Below are 13,093 nucleotides of genomic sequence, written 5' to 3'. Positions count from 1 at the left end.
TCAGTTTGTTTTCTCACTTATTTTTGCATTTCTTGGTCCATTCCTACATGTGCCCTGAGTGTGGATCGAATCCAACACACAACGTGGCAACCTTGGCATACTGCGAGTGTGCCCTCAGCAACTGAGCTACCTGGCCAGGGCTGAAATGTTTATTTTATTTATTTAGATTTGAAATGTTTATTTTAAAGATCAATCATTCTCTGCACTCTTTACAATTTTTTAAAAAAATATTTTTTATTGATTTTTTACAGAGAGGAAGGAAGAGGGATAGAGAGTTAGAAACATTGTTGAGAGAGAAACATCAATCAGCTGCCTCCTGCACACTCCCTACTGGGGATGTGCCCGCAACCAAGGTACATGCTTTTGACTGGAATCGAACCTGGGACCCTTCAGTCCGCAGGACGACGCTCTATCCACTGAGCCAAACCAGTTAGGGCTCTTTACAATTTTTTATGGTTCTTTTATTTATAAATGAGGGGCAGTATTTTTTCATTTTCTTTTTTTTTTTTACTTTAAGATTGATTACACCTATATATTTTGTATAGGAGTAGCAGAAATAATGACAAAAATTTCTCTCAATTAAATGTTTTTTGTATTGATTTTTATTAGAGAGGAAAGGGGAGAGAGAGAGAGAAACATTGATTTATTTTTAAGTATATTTTACTGATTTTTTCCAGACAGGAAGGGAGAGGGAGAGAGAGTTAGAAACATCAATGAGAGAGAAACATCCATCAGCTGCCTTCTGCACCCCCCCCCCCACTGGGGATGCGCCCGCAAGCAAGGTACATGCCCTTGACCGGAATCGAACCTGGGACCTTCCAGTCCGCAGACCGACAGTCTATCCACTGAGCCAAACCGGTTTTTGGCAACACATTGATTTTTGTTGTTTCACTTATTAATGCATTCATTGCTTAAATTTATTTTGTGCCGTGACCGAGGATTGAAACTGCAACCTTGGTGTATTGTGACGATGCTCTAACCAACAGAGCTACCAGGCCAGGGACCCAAAATGCTTCTTTATTAAAATTATACATATATATGTATATAGATACTTTAAATATATCTTTATTGATTTCATAGAGGAAGAAAGAACGTGGAGAGAGATAGAAACATCATTGATGACAGAGAATCATTGATTGGCTGCCTCCTGCATGCCCCCTTCTGAGGATCAAGCTGTCAACCTGGGCATGTGCCCTTGACTGGATTCTAACCTGAGACCTTTTAGTCCCTGGCTGGTGCTCTACCCACTGAGCCAAACCAGCTAGGGCTATACTTATATTTTTGAATGATTTGAATTCATTTCCTGTGAATTTGTTCTTCCATGTAACATATGTCATAATGCAAAATATTTGCTGTTCATGGAGGCACAATTACAGTTAGAATGAATAGTTATTTTAAAAATTCTTTTCCAACAGTACATGTATTTAGAATTCACAATTTGGCGGAGAAATGTTCTATTCTTGTCTTACACATTTAAAAAATTTTTTTTATTTAAGAGAAAATAGGAGAGGGAGAGAGAGATGGAAACATCAGTGATGAGAGATAATCATTGATTGACTGCCTCCTGCACACCCCATTTCTGGGGATGGAACCTGCAACTCAGGTATGTGCCCCGACCGGGAATTGAACCGGGACCTCCTGGTTCATAGATAGATGCTCTACCACTGAACTACACCTGATGGGCTTGCATCATTTTTTAAAAAATTCTTTTATCTTTCTGATGTTTTGTTTGGATGTTAATATGCTTCCTTATATACCAAATCTCTGATTTGATCTCTGCTTCATCTATTCTACTTTATTTGTGTGTGTTTTTGTTAATCCTTACAACAGAATATTGTTCCATTGATTTTTAGAGAGAGTGCATGGGTGAGGGTCGGGGGAGACAGAAAGAGAAACACTGATGTGAGAGACACACTTTGATTTGTGGCCTCCCATATGAGCTGACCAGGGCCGGGGTTCAAGCCTGCAACCTAGGTACATGCCCTTGACCGGAATCGGACCCAAGATCCTTCATTCTTCAGGTGGATGCTCTATCACAGAGCCAAACGGAATTGGGCATTCATCTACTCTACTTTAGATTCCCTGCAATATTTAAATTTATTTCAATTAGTGGGTCCTTCATTTCTGACACATATGTTTAATGGTTTCCGTGTTCTCTTTTATGCTGTTGAAGTTTTCATGATGTTTCGTGAGCATCATTGTAACCATTGCTTTGAACTCTGTGTCTGGTAGTTTGCTTGCCTCCATTTCTTCTGGAGATTTCTCCTTTTCTTGCATTTGGGACCCGTTTTTTTTTCTTCCCGCTTGGCTGCATCTTTGTGTTTGTGTATTAGGTAGAGCTGCGCCACCTGCTGGACGTGGGAGCGTGGCTCAAGTGGGCGTTCTGTAGGGCCCAGTCGCCGCCCTCCGAGTCAGTCCAGCTCGGTGCTCCAGGCCGGTGCTGTGTGTGGGTTGTGTTTTCTGTCCTGCTGTCCTTGAGCCTTGATTGCTGTTGGCACCTTACTGAAGGGATCGGCCCCCAGGCAGATTGACTGTGAGGACCTCCTGCAACCTGAGAAGACAAGCAGCAGTGCTGGGGCCGAGCCTCTGTAACTGAACTTGCTGATGTGGTGCTTGAGTGTCCACCAAGTCGCCCCGTGAGTGTGTCTCCCCTGGAGGCTGGGTTGTAATCCAGGGGGGGCGGTATGAAGCTGTCTAACGAATGGACTGGCTCTGGGGCCGTCAGGAGGGTGGGCCAAGGTCAGTCACCACCTGTGTCTTCCTGGGGCCACTTGATATGAGCTACAGAGCAAACTGCAAATGGATATTTCTTTTATTCTTAAATATGTTTTTGTTGATTTTAGAGAGAGAGGAAAGGAGAAAGATAGAGAGAAAGAAACATCACTGATCAGCTGCCTCCTGCACGCCCCCTACTGTGCATGGAACCTGCAGTCCAGCCATGTGCCCTGACTGGGAATTGGACCAGCGACCTCTTGGTTCATGGGTCAGTGCTCCATCACTGAGCCACACCAGCTGGGCGATGGCTGCTGCTTGTGTTTAGCTTGGAGTTGCCCAGGAGAGGTCCAGCCGTCATCCAAAACTAGTTGCCACCAAAGCCAGGCCTCAAGCCACTTAAGAGTGACATACGGGGCACGTGAAAGCCAAGTGCCGCTTTGAGGGATTTGGGGAAAGTCTGAAGCAGGAGGAAAAGAGGCCGTTTTTATGGAAAAGCCACTAAACAGCAAAACCGCTGGGGCGGGCCCCCAAGTCGGGTGGGACAAGTTCTCCAGGAGTCAGTAGGTCAAAGCTACAGTGTTCACCAGGCTGATGGAGACTCACATGGTGGGCGCTTGCTGGCTTTGTGGGGAGGTCTCAGAAATGAACAATGTGCTCTCAGCACTTTTCTCTGACAGAAAGCTGCCCTTCCAGCTCTGGCTCTGATGGCAGACAGACAGCTCAGTTTCTCCCTGTCTGTGCAGCTGAGGCCCTGGTGCTAGAGCTCAGTGTCACTGAGTCCATGTGTAAGTCCGTGTGCAGGCCCTTTAAGAGGAAATCCTGCCCTAGCAGGTTTGGTTCAGTGGATAGAGTGTCAGTCCGTGGACTGACTGAAAGTCCCCAGTTCAATTCCGGTCAAGGGCACATGCCCGGGTTGCAGGCTCGATTCCCCAGTGAAGGGCGTGCAGAAAGGAGCCAATCCATGATTCTCTCTCAGCATTGATGTTTCTATCTCTCTCTCCCCCTCTCTCTTCCTCTCTCAAAACAATGAAAATACATTAAAAAATAATAAAATAAACATTAAAAAAGGAGGAAATCCTGTGACTCCAGCATCCCTCAGTCTCACGCAGCCCCAGTGCACACAGGTTTTTGAGTGTTTCCTGTGTTGTGATAGTTCCCCACATTTAGTTCATGGCCTTTGTAGTGTTTGTTTATATCTGAGGGAAGTGCATGATAGTTCTCAACTCGGTGCCCGGAGGACATTCAAGTATGAGTCAGCCATATGTCTGTCCCCATTAAAGTCATGTGCATGTTTGTCTGTATCCCTTACCCCGGCCTTGTTCATGACTCACCTTGTTTCTACCTCTACTCAGGCTTTGGAGAATGGTTGTTTGTCCTGTGTAGTTACGGACATACACTTAACCTTTTGCACTTGGATGTTGAGTGTGACTCCACACGGTTAGCATTAAATTAAGGAATCGAGAAAAAAGCAAGCGAGTGCAAAGGGTTAATATTTGATTTTTGGTTTTTTAATATTTTAATATAGGCCTGGTGCACGAAATTCGTGCACAGGGGTGGTGGTGGGGGGGAATGTTCCTCAGCCCAGCCTGCACCCTCTCCAATCTGGGACCCCTCAAGGGATGTTTGACTCCCAGTTTAGGTCCGATCCAGGTAGGATCGGGCCTAAACAGGCAGTCAGACATCCCTCTCACAATCCAGGACTGCTGGCTCCCAACTGCTCGCCTGCCTGCCTTCCTGATTGCCCCTAACCACTTCTGCCTGCAAGCCTGATCACCCCCTAACCACTCCCCTTCCAGCCTGATTGATGCCTAACTGCTCCCCTGCCAGCCTGATTGCCCCTAACTGCCCTCCCCTGCAGAAATGGTCACCCCTAACTACCCTCTCCTGCAGGCTGGGTCCCCCCCCCAATTGCCCTCCCCTGCAGGCCTGGTCTCCCCCCCCCCCACACACACACACACTGCTCTCCACTGCAGGCCTGGATTCCCCCCAACTGCCCTTACCTACAGGCCCGGTCGCCCCAAACTTCCCTCCTCTGCCAGCCTGGTCACCCCTAACTGCCCTCCCCTGCAGGCTTGATCGCCCCCAACTGCCCTCCCTTGAAGGCCTGGTCCCCCCCAACTGGTCTCCCCTCCTGGCCTGATTGCCAACAACTGCCCTCCCTTGCAGGCCTGGTCCCTCCCAACTGCCCTCCCTTGCAGACCTGGTCTCTCCCAACTGCCCTCACCTGCTGGTCATCTTATGGTGGCCATCTTATGTCAACATGGGGAAAGCCATCTTTGATCACATGGGAGCAGCCATCTTGTGTGTTGGAGTGATGGTCAATTTGCATATTACTCTTTTATTAGATAGGATAGAGGCCTGGTGCATGGGTGGGGGCCAGCTAGTTTGCCCTGAAGGGTGTCCCGGATCAGGGTGGGGGTTCCCCTGGGGCATGGGGCAGCCTGGGCAAGGGGACTGTGGTGGTTTGCAGGCCACCATGCCCCCTGGTGACCCAAGCAGAGGCCCTAGTATCTGGGATTTATTTATCTTCTATAATTGAAACTTTGTTGCCTTGAGCGGAGGCCAGGGTCAGCCAGGGTAGGCAGAAAGCTTGGCTTCCTCCATCGCCAGGGGCAACCCAAGCCTCCAGCTGGCTCCAGCTCTGTGGCTGCTGTCATATTTGTTGGGTTAATTTGCATACTCGCTACTGATTGGCTTGTGGGCATAGTGAAGGTACGGTCAATTTGCATGTTTCTCTTTTATTAGATAGGATTGATTTTTTACAGAGAGGAAGGGAGAGGGATAGAGAGTTAGAAACATCGATGAGAGAGAACCATCGATCAGCTGCCTCCTGCACACGTCCCACTAGGGATTGCCCGCAACCAAGATACATGCCCTTGACCGGAATTGAACCTTGGACCCTTCAGTCTGCAGGCCGACGCTCTATCCACTGAGCCAAACCTGCTAGGGTCCCTTTTTATTCCTGGTTGCGCACCTCTAGATGCTTCAATGTGGTGGTCTCCCAGTCAGACTTCTATATTGAGCAGGTAATTCCTTGTTGAGTTATAGTTGATTAACTTGTTCTAGTTGCAGGGTGAGAGGCCTGGGTGATCTGTCTAGCCTCCATTTTTCTGACGTTGCTCCCCATGTCTTCAACTCTTAATTTCTTATCTGTTATCACCCCTTTTCACTATTCTGTATTTATATCACTCCACTTGATGTGCAAAGTGGTCGATTTGTTAATATCCCATGTGGGCTTCCCTCTATCAGAATCTTCAATGTACTTTGCACGTTTTTTGATTCTTCAGCTTGGTCATATCTTTCATTGGTAATTCTGTTATATTTTTATATTGGTGCATTTTTTTAGTTTCCCTTTTATATTTGGTGTATTTCATAGATACTTTTATGTTTGGACCATGTTTTTTAGTTTTTCTCAATGTCTTAATATCTCTTGTTGGGTTTTAGGAATTTAAACAACCAGGCCTTATGAACTTGCTTTTTGTAAGAGAAAATAAGTAAGAATCACCTGTGATAGAAATCCTGATTTCTGTCAAAATTGTTTGGGGTCAGAGTGTGTATAAGTTCCAAGTTTAAATAATTTTCTATTTCTTCCCACAACCCAAAATATCTTTTTGTTCTTGATAACTGTCTTCAGTATTGCAGTCTCTGTAGTGTTTGAACAATTACCCACCTCTTTTATTTCTTAAATATTTTTAATTTATTTCGGAGAGGAGGGGAGAGGGAGAGAGAGACAGAAACATCAATGATGAGAGAATTATAATTTATTTTTAATAATTCTTTATTGTTGATATTATTACATATGTCCGCCAGAGAGAGAATTGTTGATCAGCTGCCTCCTGCACACCCCACACTGGGGATTGAACCCATAACCCGCGCATGTGCCCTGACCAGGAATGGAACTGTGACGCCCTAGTTCATAGGTTGATGCACAGCCACTGAACCATGTGTTCCAGGCTCCCACTTTTCCTCTTTAGCAGCCATTACAATGCATTTACCACGTACCAGTAATGCCATTAGGTTAGCAATCTGTATCATATAAAACAGATACACGTTCTTCAAGATGCTGTAAAACCACAAGATCCTTGAACACACCGAGTACCCTCATGTCTATCTCCTCAGAGAAGAAACTGGGAAGTGGGAGTTTTCTTGTAGTACTGCCACTGTTCGCTAGGGTGTTTTCAAGTATTGGTGGCAAATGTAAGCATTTTTTTTAACCCTCTTTGATGTGACTTTTCCTCATTGTACCTTTCTTGGTCTTTCTGTGAACATTTAACTTTATTTTGGGGTACTCAAAAATGTCATTTGGTCAGTAATTGCTGGTAAATTCAGTGTACATTTCCCTGGGTGTCATACCTATGAAACTTTATTTCATATCTTTCAGCTATCTTATCTGAAGACAACGAGGCCATTTTGCAAAAGCCAAAAATAAGAGATGTATTCCCTAAAATATTACTGGTAAGATATGGAAGGTATGGCTTTGATAATGTACATTTAGTGAAAACCTTGGAATTTGAGGAGGCGTGTAAGATGAGAAGAAAGTATGTTTACATGGACAGAAGTAACCTGGCACAGTTATTCATAATAAAATCATTGTCACTTAATGAGGTCAAAGGTATTACACATTTGGTAAAACTCCAAATTTAAATTAATTATATTTTAAACTAATGTGTTTCTAAATGTGAAGACCAAATAAATGTTTTTAATATTATACATTGTTGGCATGAAAATACTGAAAATCTATGCATTTATATAATCTATGCTGTAAATATAAGAATTATTACAGCCGAAACTGGTTTGGCTCAGGGGATAGAGCGTCAGCCTGCAGACTGAAAGGTCCCAGCTTCGATTCCGGTCAGGGGTATGTGCCTTGGTTGCGGACACATCCCCAGTAAGGGGTGTGCAGGAGTCAGTTGATCGGTGTTTCTCTCTCATCGATGTTTCTAGCTCTCTCCCTCTATCTTCCTCTCTGTAAAAAATCAATAAAATATATTTTTTAAAAAAGAATTATTACAGCGTAGTGTGGGATTAAATTTTCAATCATTTCTAGAATATAGTGGTTTATATTGCACATACAAAATTTAAATGCAGTTAGTTTGTTGAATTCTGTTTTATGGTATCATTTTACTTCTATTGAAAAATAATGTTTTTCATACAAATATCTATAATTTTTATAAACTTAGGAATCTTTTTTAAATATGTCTTTATCGCCCTAACCGGTTTGGCTCAGTGGCTTGAGCATCGGCCTGTGGACTGAAAGGTCCCAGGATCGATTCCAGTCAAGGGCATGTACCTTGGTTGCGGGCACATCCCCAGTAGGAGGTGTGAAGGAGACAGCTGATCTTTGTTTCTCTCTCATCAATGTTTCTAACTCTCTATCCTTCTCCCTTCCTCTCTGTAAAAATATCAGTAAAATATATTAAATATAAATATAAATAAATATATGTGTGTGTGTGTGTGTGTGTGTGTGTGTGTGTGTGTGTCTTTATCGATTTAAGAGAGAACAGGAGAAGATAGAAAGAGAAATATCAATGATGAGAGAGAATCATTGACTGGCTGGTTGCCTTTTGCTCACCCCCCACTGGGGATCAAGTCCAAGCTCAGTCTTGTGCCCTGACCAGGAGATTCATGGTTTGTTGCTCAATCCCTGAGTCACACCAGCGTGGAAGGAGTGTTGTTGTTGTTTTTATATACCATCGTGTTTTCATAGTTGTCACAGAATATTTATTTGAAAGATTACATGTTTAATGAAATTATAGCTGTCACTAAAGGCCTTTCCATCTTCAATGATTACCAGAATACATGCAATGAAAACAGAAGTTACCAATGCAAGGAGCACTGGAAAAATTTTAACCAAGAATCAAATTCTAATATACATCAGAAAAGTCAACTTCCAGAGAACCATTATAAGGGTGGAAAAGTCTTTGACCAAATGTCAAATCAAAGTATACTTCAGTTTATTTATTCTGTGGCAAAAACAAACAAACGAAGAAAATGTGACAAACCTTTGAAACAATCTTCAAATCATACTGAACGAGATAATATTCATACCAGAGAGAAAACTTACAAATTTAATCCGTGTGTGAGACTCTTCAGTCAAATACTCAATCTAAATACATTTAAGAAAATCCGAACTGGAGAAAAACATAAATGTAAAGAATGTGGGAAAACATTTAATTTCCTTTCAAATATTCGTGAACATGAGAGAATTCATACCGGAGAGAAGCCTTATAAATGTGGAGAGTGTGGCAAAGCCTTCAGGACGTCCTCAATCCTTAATCAACATCAGAGAGTTCATACTGGAGAGAAGCCTTATAAATGTAAAGAATGTGGCAAAGCCTTCAATATGGTATCAGCACTTACTATTCATCAGAGAGTGCATACTGGAGAGAAGCCCTATAAATGCGGAGAATGTGGCAAAGCCTACACTACGTCATCAGCTCTTACTATTCATCAGAGAGTGCATACTGGAGAGAAGCCCTATAAATGCGGAGAATGTGGCAAAGACTTTAGTACTGCTTCAAGCTTTGCTCATCATCAGAGAGTGCATACTGGAGAGAAGCCCTGTAAGTGTGCAGAATGTGGCAAAGCCTTCAGTATGGCATCAGCACTTACTATTCATCAGAGAGTGCATACTGGAGAGAAGCCCTATAAATGTGGAGAATGTGGCAAAGCCTACACTACGGCATCACACTTAGCTTATCATCAGAGAGTGCATACTGGAGAGAATCCCTATAAATGCGGAGAATGTGGCAAAGCCTTCAGTAATGCATCAAAGTTTGCTTATCATCAGAGAGTGCATACTGGAGAGAAGCCCTATAAATGCAGAGAATGTGGCAAAGCCTTCAGTGGTGCATCAGGCTTTACTCATCATAAGAGAGTGCATACTGGAGAGAAGCCTTATAAATGTAGTGAATGTGGCAAAGCCTTCAGTGACTCCTCAAACCTTAATAGACATCAGAAACTTCATACTGGAGAGAAGCCTTATAAATGTAGAGAATGTGGCAAAGCCTTCAGTAAGGCATCAAACTTTGCTTATCATCAGAGAGTGCATACTGGAGAGAAGCCCTATAAATGTAGAGAATGTGGCAAAGCCTTCAGTAAGGCATCAAACTTTGCTTATCATCAGAGAGTACATACTGGAGAGAAGCCGTATAAATGCGGAGAATGTAGCAAAGCCTTCAGTGGTGCATCATGCTTTGCTCATCATAAGAGAGTTCATACTGGAGAGAAGCCTTATAAATGTAGTGAATGTGGCAAAGCCTTCAGTGACTCCTCACACCTTAATCGACATCAGAAACTTCATACTGGAGAGAAGCCTTATAAATGTAGAGAATGTGGCAAAGCCTTCAACAGGTCCTCAATCCTTACTGTACATCAAAGGGTTCATACTGGAGAGAAGCCTTATGAATGTAGAGAGTGTGGCAAAGCCTTTCCCAGATCCTCATCCCTTACTGATCATCAGAGGATGCATACTGGAGAGAAGCCCTATAAATGTGGTGAATGTGGCAAAGCCTTCAGCGTCTCCTCAAACCTTAATCGACATCAGAAACTTCATACTGGAGAGAAGCCTTATAAATGTAGAGAATGTGGCAAAGCCTTCAAAAGGTCCTCAACCCTTACTTATCATCAGAGAGTTCATACTGGAGAGAAGCCGTTTAAATGTTGAAAATATGGCAAAGCTTTCAACAGGTCCTCATCCCTTACTGTACATCAGAGGGTTCATACTGGAGAGAAGCCCTATGAATGTAGACAGTGTGGCCTTAATCAGTGAGCCAAATTTTGGAGCACGAATTATGCTAGTGGTCTCAGAGGAGTAACCTCTCAAATCTGAGCAAAAACATAGAGGAACCCCACCCCTTTTATATCTTTCCAGCCCTTTGTCTCCCAAATAAGGGTTTTTCTGGACCTTCTGCAGAGTAAGAAGAGCTCTATGTAAGTTATTTTTGCAGGCAGCTTGTAAACTTGAGCACAGTACATTCCAGACAACTAACAAATACCTGGTATGGGAGTAGTTAGAGTGGCCCACAAAACTTAATTTCCCAATTTAAGCAAGGGGGAACGGGAGAATTTGAACTATTTGAAGCAAATGGATGACACACCAGAGGCAAGATCTGAAATGCGCCCTTCTGGACCCTTATTAAATGGGTGAGTGGCAGAAGGGTCTGCAGATCCCCATGTTGGGGAACCATCGGGACTCTAAGGGCCTGGAGCAGAGATGTGGGGAAAGGCACGCAGAGGGTTGGACTCCACTCTAGTTGTCTCCGGAGACTTTAACTTAAAGTTGAACTTAATTTCCCAATTTAAGCAAGCAAATACTTACAGAAGCCAAAATAGCAGGGTTAAAATTTTAAACAGCAGATTTTTTTTTTTTTTACAGAATAGAGATTATGGTAGCAAGATGGAGTGCCTATGCATCATTAGCCTGGGTCAAGTTGCGATTGCCCGCTGCTTACCTGGTTGCAAAACTTGTGTCCCTTAGTGTTTAGGAGAAAAAATAGCAAGGACACAAGGCAGCACAGATTCTTGGAGACCAGGAAGCATCTAGGGAGGAGTAGCAGTCACCTGGCTCTCCCGGTTCTGGTTTAAAGCAGTCCATTTGCACGAGGGAATCCTGAGGGTCACTGCAGGCGTTGAAATACTCCCTGCTGTGCCTCCCACAGCGGTGAGTCCACATCCATGGGGGGTGCCCCACACCCAGCCTGCTTCCCCGCCCAGATGGAGGGTCTGTTGGAGGAAACTCCCTGTGGTGTCTCTGGTTCCCGGCCTTCACACACCGCCTGCTGTGGAGGGCTTTTTGCTGCAAGTCCTTCCAAGACAGCCCTCCCACCCCACGAGGTTTAAAGTCTCCGGAGACAACTAGAGTGGAGTCCAACCCTCTGCGTGCCTTTCCCCACATCTCTGCTCCAGGCCCTTAGAGTCCCGATGGTTCCCCAACATGGGGATCTGCAGACCCTTCTGCCACTCACCCATTTAATAAGGGCCCAGAAGGGCGCATTTCAGATCTTGCCTCTGGTGTGTCATCCATTTGCTTCAAATAGTTCAAATTCTCCCGTTCCCCAAAAATAATGAGCCTAGATTCCCAGAAAGAGCAGTCTTCATGGGGTGGGACTTACTGGGAAAGAATATGGTGTCCCCAGAACAGGTCACCTGCCCGCTGGGAGGGGCTTTATGGGAGCGGTGACTGCGAGGGGGCGGGGAACCAGGCTGGGTGGGGTTAGGAAAGGGAATGAGAGACACGTGGGAGGAAGACAGGGTCAGTGAGGGGGCCCCATAGGGGATGTGGCAGGGACTGGACAGTGACAATAAGAGTGAGAGGGTAACTCCGGAAAGTATAAGGAGGAGGAGGAAATTGGGTAAGAAGGGAGAAGAGGGGGAGACCCAGAGAGATGAAGGGGAGCTAATAAGGAGAGGGGCCCAAGTGAGCAGAAGTGGGAGCAACAAAGGAAAAGAGAGCCCTAACCGGTTTGGCTCAGTGGAGAGAATGTTGGCCTGAGGACTGAAGGGTCCCAGGATCGATTCTGCTCAAGGGCGTGTACCTTAGTTGTGGGCACATCCCCAGTGGGAGGTGTGCAAGAGGCAGCTGATCGATGTTTCTCTCTCATTGATGTTTCTAACTCTCTATCCCTCTCCCTTCCTCTCTGTAAAAATCAATAAAATATATTAAATAAATAAATAAAAATAAACTTTGTGATTGTTCTCAGAAGGAACATATAATGAAATTGAAATGACATTTAGATTTAATTGACCTAAGTACATTATATTATGACTAGGAACCCGTTGCAGGAATATTCCTACAAAACTTCCAGCGGGCTTCCCTCCCGCCACTGCCACCTCTCCTGTGTCCCCCCACCTGTCCTGCTGTGGCGTGCAGGGCAAGGCACGCCCTGCCAGTCCCACCCTCGGCCACAGGCGCCACCTCCGCTGCGTGCCCCGCCCCACCCCACTCGCCCGACCCACTGCGCCCGCCGCTTCCTCCGTGGCCACGTGCCCTACCGCCACCGCTGCACACCCTGACCCACCGCGCCCACTGCCGCCGCCTCCAAGGCCAAGCATGCCCCGTCCCGCCCCACCTGTGCTGCCAGGGATTTCCCTCCAGGAGCCGCCTTGCTTTCCACTTTCCCTCCCTCTTCCTTCTATGTTGTCTTTAGTCTTCACTCCTCCCTCCACATATGCAAATTAACCGCCATATTTGTTGGATTAATTTGCATACTTGTTCTGATTGGCTGTGGGCATAGAGAAGGTATGGTCAATTAGCATTTTTCTCTTTTATTAGTGTAGATTTGAACAAGGTTGTTTCTTTGTTGGTTGGTTTGTTCGTTTTCATGTTGTTTTTTTATCGATTTTAGAGAAGAAGGGAGGAGAGAGAGAAACATCAATG

The 13,093-nt window shown here is 44.8% G+C and overlaps 1 pseudogene; it reads left to right on the top strand.

Moving 5' to 3' along the window:
• Positions 1–10,736, top strand: part of LOC129147650 (zinc finger protein 345-like) — a 48,705-nt pseudogene extending 37,969 nt beyond the window's left edge.
• The last annotated feature ends 2,357 nt before the right edge of the window (positions 10,737–13,093 follow it).

Source organism: Eptesicus fuscus, chromosome 21 (assembly GCF_027574615.1).
Source record: "Eptesicus fuscus isolate TK198812 chromosome 21, DD_ASM_mEF_20220401, whole genome shotgun sequence".
Classification (NCBI taxonomy): domain Eukaryota; kingdom Metazoa; phylum Chordata; class Mammalia; order Chiroptera; family Vespertilionidae; genus Eptesicus; species Eptesicus fuscus.
Note: the sequence above shows the minus strand (reverse complement) of the source record. Positions and strands in the feature narration are given on the sequence as shown.